At 32.7% G+C, this 10,244-nt stretch overlaps 1 long non-coding RNA gene across 1 annotated transcript; it reads right to left on the bottom strand.

Annotated features, from left to right (window-relative positions):
• Positions 1-684: 684 nt before the first annotated feature.
• Positions 685-3,879, bottom strand: LOC112492284 (uncharacterized). The gene is made up of 5 exons (XR_009638238.1): positions 3,608-3,879; positions 3,008-3,356; positions 1,463-1,648; positions 1,203-1,358; positions 685-1,093 (listed from the first exon to the last, which is right to left on the bottom strand). It is a non-coding gene; the product is annotated as an uncharacterized LOC112492284 (long non-coding RNA).
• Between the last annotated feature and the right edge of the window lie 6,365 nt (positions 3,880-10,244).

Raw genomic sequence — 10,244 nt, 5'->3', positions numbered from 1 at the left:
CAAATATTTTGTAGCATTTATAATCGACTACATGTCCTTTCTATGGGACATGAATTGTAACTCTTTTTGTTGATGCTCGACTGTGTCTGGTTAAACCCTTCGGGTTGCACACTAGATCGAGCTTTTATGATTTTTATTGTTCAATCTGAGACTGTTTGTCGGTTTAGTTTAGCCTGGACCAAATGACTTCTTTCTCTGTGGATACCTATTGAGTTGTTTTTGGTTGATCTATTTCATCACTAATTTGAAGCTTTAACTTGGCATGGAGCAGATTATCTCTTACTAGGTACGATCATGCCAAGGTGTTGACTCAATAAAAGATTGACCTATGAGCTAAGGATAATGCTACTGCAATGTATGTGTGTAACTGCAAAACAAAGAACAAAAGAGACAAAGCTACCTTGGCACTGCTGTGGTATCGGCCAAAGGCACTCTGATACTCAAGTTAGGCCACAAATAGACAAAAATATATATTTTGTTGAGGTGAAAGAGTGTATTTTTTCGTACCTTGAATAGGGTGTCATTGTCACCTTTATAACAGTTTGAATATGTTTTGAACAAATTTGAAGCATATTCTCAGGAGGATTTTGGGGGTTCTATTGACCCGGTGTGAATTTGACTTGAATTTCTTCCGAGAGGATCTTGGTTGTTGCCTTAGTCGTTTGAATCCTGATCTTCAAGGTCTTTATTAATAAAATCCCAATATTTATTCGAATGTTGTTTCAATCTTTGCAATTCTTCTTGGTAATTTGACTATTACATCGGATTTTGTCGTATTTCGAACTACCTTGGATAATTTACCTCGAATGAGTACAGTCTTGGATGAGCACTTCAGATGAACTATTTCGAGTCCGAGTTATTTCCCTTCCCCCAAGATATTATACCATCGCAGTATTATTGCTGATGTGTTATTTAATTCACACGTGGCAATCTCGTCGCTATCCATTGGACCATGTTTTGTGAGATGTCCTTAGTTCATTATTCTACCCATACATCCTCCTCCTCATCATCATCGTTGTCGTCATTGTTGTCGTCATTGTCATCATTTTCATTATCATCTACAGTTTCCACCTCTTGATCTTCAGAATCAACACTGTTTTGATCATTGTACAAGTAATCTATCTCAGTGGTGCTGGCATCGAGTATATAAACATGGAATTTTGAAAATTCTTCGTATCTAAATACTAAACAGTATCCCTTACGGATAGAATAATGTCTTGTAAACGTTTGTCATCCATCAGCCAATGGAAATCTAGCTTTCTCCAACCAAGCTTCCACTTGCTACCATTTGGAAGAGAAATGGAAGCAATTAAAGACAATCCCCTGCCATAAATCTGCACAATTTTTTTTGGGATTTTCTGCAAAGAGCAATTAAGACAGTTTATATATTCTGTTCCGCTTACTTTATTCATTTCTCATAAACCAAACATAGAAATGAAAGCAAAAGAAGAACCCCCATCACCAGTTTTTTGCTGTCCAGGATGGATTGAAATATCATCCAAAAAACTGTGGTACCGGCTTTGTCTTGGAAGAATTTGGTTCATGAATAGTATTTGTACTTCTGCTTGGCCCTACTTTTTCCCCGCCACTCCTTTGCTTAGCAGCCATTGAATTTCGCTAAGCTAGTTGACAAGGATCCCCTGAAAATCTGTCATATATAATACAAGTTTTAGAAAAATGTGCATCCAGGTAAAAAGTTTACTCTCTATGTATGGAAAAAATAAGTTTTACTATATTCATTCACCAATGACACGGTAATAGAGTGACCAATTTCTTATACTCCAGTTAATTTCTCAGAATAAGTATGTATGTATATGTTAATTCTCAGTTACATCCAAGACTAAATAGTATGTAATATTCCTCAAAATATCAATTTCATATATACATGAGCATATATATGATAATGCCATTAAAAAATAATAATAAAATATGAACTAGAACTGATCAATAGGAACTTTATGACTAATTAATCCAAGTTAAATTTCTATTGCTGTGTTTTGAGTCCTTTCATAGAGATGCATGCCAAAAAAACAATCCATTGCAGAGTAAACTGTATGATTGATCTAATCAAGTAGTGTTTCAATTCTATCAATTTTCCATGTGCAAGCATGTTTCTCTCCAATTTCAAAGAAAAATAATCTTCCTATTGTGAGAATGATTTTTAAATTCTTTTCTTTTTATAAATTAAAAAAAATAAAAAATAAAAGATGAAGATTAAATTGGTTACTAGCAGGGGTACCCGCCTCTTCTATGTTGCAAGAACAATATCACATCCCCTGTATGTAAGTATTAAAACAAAACTCTCTTTATATATATTTAAAAAATCATGAATAAAAACAAATTGATAAGACGAGATTATCAATTCCAAAACAGCAAAATTTCACTCATTGCAAATTGTTGAGCTTGAATATAATATATTTAATCACATAAAATAAGCCAATAGAGATCTATGTGAAATTAATTAATTATTCCCCTGTAATTATTAACCTACAATAATAATTATAATAATAAAACATTTGGAAAAGGGGGGGGGGGGGGGGGGGGGTGGGGTTGTTGGTGAAGTCATTGCATATGTGCTTTGAAGATTCAATACAATGCAAGAAATAAACAGATCTTATCCATGTTCCATCAAAATAAGGTCAATCACAAAAGAAGATGAACTATGCAGATCAGAAAGTTACATTAGCTGCATATGTCAGAAAATTAAAAATAAATAAATAAATAACTGTGGGGAAACTAAAAAAATAAAAATAAACTGAGAAAAAAAAACAAAAAAAGAAGTTCCTCATCAAAATGTTTTCCGGGAAAAAAAAATTAACGAGGAAAAGTGGAACCTTGTTCCTCTCTATGAAGCTCTTAAAGTGTTTACTAGAAAAAAAAATAAATAAAATGTGAAAAATTAAAAAAAAATAAAAAAAATGAGGAAAAAATAAATCAATAAAAAAAGAGTTCCTCATCAAAATGTTTTCCGAGAAAAAAAATAAATAAATACGAGGAAAAGACGAACCTTGTTTCCCCCTCAACTATGAAGCTCTAAAGTGTTTTGCTCTGTCTATCAGAGAGATTTTCTTCGCAGAGTGATTTTGGAGAGAAAAACAGGTTTTGCCATAAACAAATGCTTTTTGCTTTCTCTATTTCTCTCTCTTCTTTTAATAATTTAAAACAGAGATGGTACTTGGATGTCATTGGGCAATGGCCACTGAGCTATATCTGCATATTGCAGTGATATCGTAACTGCATTTGTGTTTTGAAGATTCAATATGTTGCAAGAAACAAACAGATCTTATCCAAGGTCCATCAAAATAAGGTCAATCACAAAAGAAGAGGAACTATGCAGATCAAGAAAGTTACAATAGCTGCATATCAGAAAATAAAAAAATAAATTAAAAAAAATGGAAGTTCCTCATCAAAATGTTTTCGGGGAAAGAAAAAATTACTAGAAAAAGTGGGATCTTGTTCCTCCCTATGAAGCTCTTATAGTGTTTACTAGGAAAAATAAAAACTTGAAAAATTAAAAAAATTAAAAAAAGTGAGGAAAAAAACAATAAAAAAAGAGTTCCTCATCAAAATATTTTCCGTGAGAAAAAAATACCAGGAAAAGACGAACCTTGTTCCCTTCTCAACTATCAAGCTCTAAAGTGTTTTGCTCCGTCTATTAGAGAGGTTTTCTTTGCAGAGTGATTTTGGAGAGAAAAACAGGGTTTTGCCATAAACAAAAGCTTTATGCTTTCTCTATTTCTCTCTCTTCTTTTAATAATTTGAAACAGAGATGATACTTGGATGTCATTGGGCAATGGCCACTGAGCAATATCTGCATATTGCAGTGATAGCATTCCTTTTTGTGGCAACCTGCTATCCTATTCTCCCTAAAAGCACAACACCGCCATTCATGAAACAAGTAAACTATGCTGTCAACCAGCTGGTGATCTTTATATATAAGTAACAAAGGCTTCGTTTTGATCAAAAGTAAATTAATGGGCCTGCCATATTTATGTATTTTGTCGCTGAGTGGTAATGCATTGCTTCTTTTTTTTTTTTCTTTTTCTTTTTTTTTCTTTTTTTAAATATTTACTATTATTATTATTATTATTATTTTGGGTAAAAACGGTTTGGTTTGGTTTTCATCTATTTATTCCAATATGATTTTTTTGGGGATTCGGCAATTGGCAGAAGATTTTATAAAAAAAAAAAAAAAAAAAAAAAGAAGAAAATTATTGGGACATGAGAGTTGTTTTTTTTTTTTTTTTTCTTTTCTTTTCTGAATAATAAAGTTTAGTACTTCTACTGTTAGGGACTGATTTATATATATATATATATATATATATATTTAAATCTCCATATATGAGGAATTAATAAATAAAAAAATCATAAACCCTAAATACTACTCCAAATCTCAACGATTGAAAGCAATTCAATGACTGGTAAGGAAGATTCGGATGTGAGAATTTAACTGGATTTGACTGGATTATTTTATGTCCACTTCAATAAGGTTTCAGCTAGGCATTAGACTAGATTTGAAATAGCTTAGTCCAATCTAGCCTAATAACGAATGATAAAAAATAAAAATAAAATTCTAAATGCTTTTTTAAATTTCAAAGGATTGAAGCAATTCGTGAGAATTTCTTGCTCTATATATATATATATATATATATATACACATTTGAAACATGATAAACCTAATAAATTTCAATCTGATTCTCTATTTTTTCACCTCTTTTTTCTCTGCCCTTTAACAATGGCCAAAATCTCTCAAAAATCAAAATCAAAACAGTCAGATATTCTTATCGAGCTCCTGGAACTAATTATCAAAAAGCTTTCTTTTGTTAGACTTGTTCCACTTCAAGGCTGTTTGTCGTTTTTGGTTAATGGCCCCAAAATCCTATACTTCTTCTCTGCATTACTCTCGGTCGCTTCAAAATCCATGGCTCATGCTTCCTCCTAGTAACCAAATAAAACAAGACGACCATGATTCTCGCCGTTTCGTAACATTTGGAGACAAAGAGGTTGACAACAATGTTTTCTTAAGTTTTAGAGAAGAACAAGTTTGCAAGGTCAACAACGTGTTCAGAGGTTTTCATGGATGTATTGGATCGTCATATGGATGGTTAATACTTTTGGACAAAACAAATAAGCCATCTTTCCTTAACCCTTTTACAAGAGATTTAATCGGACTTCCATCGTTCAATGAGCCGATTTACGTCTCATCTTTTGCAAAACAATATCATGCTAAAGCTATTCTCTTGTCCAATCCATCACATACGAAAAGCTTTATTGTTGTTGTTATAAATAATATATTCAACGCAGGATTTGCATTCCTTGCATTCTATAGGCAAGGAGACGAGTCATGGACTACTTTCGGTGACCATGGCAATGAAAAGCTACCCAATTGCTATTTGGATATAATATGCTACAATGGTCAGCTCTATGCATTAAAAAAAACGACCATATACTAGAAATTTGGGACTTTCTCAATAATGATAATAATCCTAATTTTCCCAAAAAGGTTGTTACTCTTAAACCTAGTGGCAAGTACATACTGTACGATTTTAGTAGCCAAGTTTTTTGTTCTGGTTTTGTTCATATGTACATTGTGGAATCACTGGGAGATATTTTGCAAGTGATAATGCTTGCTTATAGGAAGGGTTCCCGGAAATTTTATGTCTATAGGTTGGAGAATAAGGAGAATGAGGGGACTGAAGAAATATGGGAAAAGGTAGAAAATTTGGGGCATCAAACTCTTTTTTTAGGTAGAAACCATTCGATATCATTATGTGCTCGAGATTTTCCAGGATGCGAAGAAGATTCAATATACTTTGCAGATTATGACATCAATGGAACTCCTAATCTTGGAATATACAACTTAAAGAAAAATCTTTTAAAGCATCATTCTGTCGTGGGAGAATATAGTTCAGCACCTATTTGGATTGTGCATGGCTGATCTTTTGGTAATGTGTATTTATATAAACTTGCTATAGGGGATGTGCAAGTCTATCATATAGTGGGTAGTTGGACAATCTTTCATAGACTACTTTTTTGACATGAATTTGTAATCAACAGTTTTTCAGCATCAAAAGATTGTTCATGTCCATACTATGGTGAGTTGTGAAGAGCCAAAATTTTAGTCTTGAGGATCAATTTAGATGGGATACAAATAACTTATTACTTGGACAAATTTGTTGGCTGAATTTGTCATTTTCTTTTTCTTATGTAGTCATTTATTATCTGTGAGCAAGAAGTACTATTCTTTTCTCTTTTTGGCAAATCATGGTTCTGGGTTCTTTGTTGATAAAATTATTCTTTTAAGTTACTTCAAAGTTGTGGATTATATCATATCATATGCATAATTTTTGAATTTACCAGTTTTTTTTTCTTCAATAAGCTAATAAGTAGTAAAATTATTTTATAACCAACCAAAAATGGGTTACTTTATTTAAATGAAAACCTTAAATTTAACTCCTTTTGATAATAAATTTTAAAAGCTTAAAGAATATTCTATTTCAATCGGAAATATAGAACTACATATATAAAGCTTGGAAAAAACGAAATCATTTTTTAGTAGATTAAATCATGAAGATATAATTAAAGAATACATGAAGATCCTAATTTAGACTTCGTTTTTTTAACAGAGTTTTTGCATGGTGGAATTATTGGGTGGGATCCACACGCGTATATTTCAGAACCCAACAAATTTATATCTATAATGTTTTTTTTGAGAGAAAATTTATATCTATAAATTGATTGGTTTATTTTATTTTTTTATTATCATTTTTTGGTAAATATAAATTGGTTGGTTTATGGTGATGAGAAAAAGGTTGACATATGAAGGTTAGGCTTTGTTTTTTAGGTAGTAGTTAATCGATTTTAGTATTTGCTCGAGATTTTTTCAGAATATATATCTGTATCCTTCAGAAGGTAAATGACTATTATAATGATCCAAAACTTGGAGTATACCATAGAGAAAAGTAAGGTTCCAAAGAATTTCTATTAATTAATTGGGTAAAATTGATCCATATTACCCTGTTGGATGACCATGTGCAATTTATGAAACACACTGAATTTATGGATGGCCATGTGCAATCAAGATTGGCTAAAAGTTGGTTGGTAAATTTGTCAGTTTACTGATGCGCACCGTTTCACTTATTTTAAAACGTTGTCGTTTCGTTTCAATTTGTTTTGTTTGTTCAGTTTGTCAGAGGCTGTTGCTTAAAAGTTAAAACGCAACGTTTTGATGCCTTAATTCATGCAAAAATTAAATACCTCGTCTTCTTCGATGGAAGACAGACGTTGCTATCCGCCCATTTGGTATTCGCGAAGCTGGCGGGTTTTCAGCTTGTTAATAAAAGCTTTTTGACGCCTTTGACTTTCAGAGCATTTTGGAGTTAACCAAGTGGGTTTTATTCAAGTTTGTTAGCTTACTTCATCAACAAACCTGTCCCAAACTGCCTTATTAAAAAAAAAAAAAAATGTAATTATATGTCCTAAAAGAGAGAAAAAAAAAAAAACTTGAGATATATAATTCCCTACTGCCAAAAAAATAAAATAAAAATCCATATTTCCTATTTATCAAATTAAGGTAAAATATATATATATATATATATATATTTTTGGAACGTAGAATAAAATATATGACTCTTGGTTGTGTAGCTTTACTTATAATCAAATATCAAGGAGAGTTGCAGCCTGCAAAGAATGGTCCGGCATAGAGGCGTTAAAATGGGCCAGACAACATAGGTTCAGTACGAGCACATCACATTAAAATTGGGTACACTATGCATGGAATGGTACAAATTGTGCAATATTACGCCCAAGTATGGAAACATGTAATGGACCGTACTTGATTAAAAACGGTACGAGTCCATGATAGATCAGATACGATACCAATTCATGACACGACCGACCTGGATAATAAATTATATTTATTTATTTATATTTTTCATTATTTTGTTATTTTTTTCAAACTAATCATTATAATGCTTTATTAAATTAATCTTTATTTACAATTTAAATTTTGTAGTTGTTTGTACTATCATACTTTTTTTTTATTTAAAGTTTTTTTTTTTTGCTTAAAAATTATGTGATTAAATAATTGTGTAATTTTTCCTCTTTTATGTAAATATTAGTTGCCTAGTAAATCATAAAAAAAATTTATTGTGGAGAATTTAAGTTGTTTGTTATTTTTACGTTATATAATTTATAATTTAAATCAATAAATAATTAAAAAATAAAAAAAATATTGGCACAAATATAAAATGAGTTGGCATGAACACAAACATACTAATATGGGTATGGTACAATAAATAAATGGACTAGCATAAACATGGCATGATAAATAAATATGTTGATATTTTTTTTATTCAGAGTTTCATAGGAAGTTATCCATATTTAAATTACTCTCGCCTAAGCATGTTTAATTTTAAAGTTTTTCAAATCATGCAGCTAACTACTTTAAAAAAGTTTTGGTGTTATGAAAGTGACTATTATTACATTTGAATCATCTCCTTATCTATGCCTAGACAATGTGGGATTAGATACTAAATAGTATGCCAGTGCCCCAAATTTGCCCACATTAGTCGTCATAATCCACTCTCTTTGAGGCTCAGAATCATTGCTGGTATACTTTTAATTAGATACAGGATCTTATACCATTTTTAATGTCCTGCCTCCAATTACGGACTTTGTCCCAAATTTAGCCACCTTATTTGATATGAAATTTTTTGTTCAAAGCTTCCCAGGAGGTTATCCATCCTAATTTCCAATTTAGCCCCAATTCAGCTACCACACTCAATATGAAGTTTTTTGTTCAGAGCTTTCTAATAGATCATTTATTCTAGGATACTCTCACTTGAGCATATTTAACTTCAAAGTTATTTCGATCCTTGAAAAACCTCTATATTATGAGAGTGATTATTATTATATTTGAATCATCCTCTAATCCATACTCAGAGGATGTGGGAGTGGACATCAGGTAGCCTACTGGTGCCGCACATCCACCCACACTGATTGTCAGGACCCGTCCAGAATTCCTTCCCCGGAACCCTAGACAAGCCTTGATCCCAGGGAAACCCTACCGAACCCTCCAACGGAAAATCCGGCAGAGCCTCCCCTAAGGGATTTACTTACCACAAATTATCTGCACTGAAAACACACTTCTATAAACATCCCCTTATTCCTCCCACAAACTACAAATTGTTCCACAAATTTCAGCACTTCTCAAAACAACAACAGTCCAGTGCATAAATAAAACAGAAGTATCCCAATAGTATACAGAGCTTTAAGAAGTGCTAAACAACAGAAATACAACAAGGCTAAAAGAAATAATACACTGAAATGAAAGAGTACAGAAGTACTTCTCGAAACACAACAGCAGCGGAAAACTTGGTTCGCTCCGGAAGAACGTCTACCACCACTTGCACCTAAGGGAACGGAATTTAAGAGTGTGAGATGCTAATCATCTCCGTGAGTAACCCGAACTACTGAACACCTTTTGTGATAATAAAAATAATAGTAATAGCAATTAAGGAATAGAACACATACCAACAATTAATAAATAAATAATAATAACGGTTGGAAAATAATAATTTCCCTCAAAATTCTCACCAATCGCTCCGTTTGAAATGTTCCCTTTTTAAAACTTTTTCGCAAAACCCAATGTACATACCTCCCGAAAACCAAGGGATTAAACCATTTGATAAACAATGAATAAATAAAAACATACCCCAATATATATAATAAAAATATAATAAATTATAGTAGATAATTTTGAACACCTTTGGGGTTTAAACCATTATTTGCAATTTATACCGACGCACCACACCATATACCGGTGATGCCCTCCGATACCCAGCGTCCCGAGCACCGACTGGCGGGGGGTTAAAGAGAGAAACCTGCAACGGTCACTTCGGCGTCCCGACAGTACCGCTGCTACAACCATCACCCGGCCAAGGAGGGGGACGGCTGTGCGCAACAATAACCTTGCCTGCCCACAGTCCAATGGCAACTCACGGGTGAAGTAATAACTGCACGCTAAACCACATAATAACCGCGTGCTACCACGTGTCCATACACCATACACCAGAACACCAATACTGTATGAGTGCGTCTAAAAATAAACATTAATAACCAACCGTACCGTTTTTCCAAAAACCACCGTGGGAAGTATACCAAATTTTCACAAAACACCATCCCACATATTTTTATTCAACAACCCGGTACGAAACAGCGATAATCAACAAACCACAATTTTC

This window comes from Ziziphus jujuba, chromosome 3 (genome assembly GCF_031755915.1).
Source record: "Ziziphus jujuba cultivar Dongzao chromosome 3, ASM3175591v1".
Classification (NCBI taxonomy): domain Eukaryota; kingdom Viridiplantae; phylum Streptophyta; class Magnoliopsida; order Rosales; family Rhamnaceae; genus Ziziphus; species Ziziphus jujuba.
The sequence above is the reverse complement of the archived record's forward strand: the minus strand, read 5'-3'. Positions and strand labels throughout refer to the sequence as shown.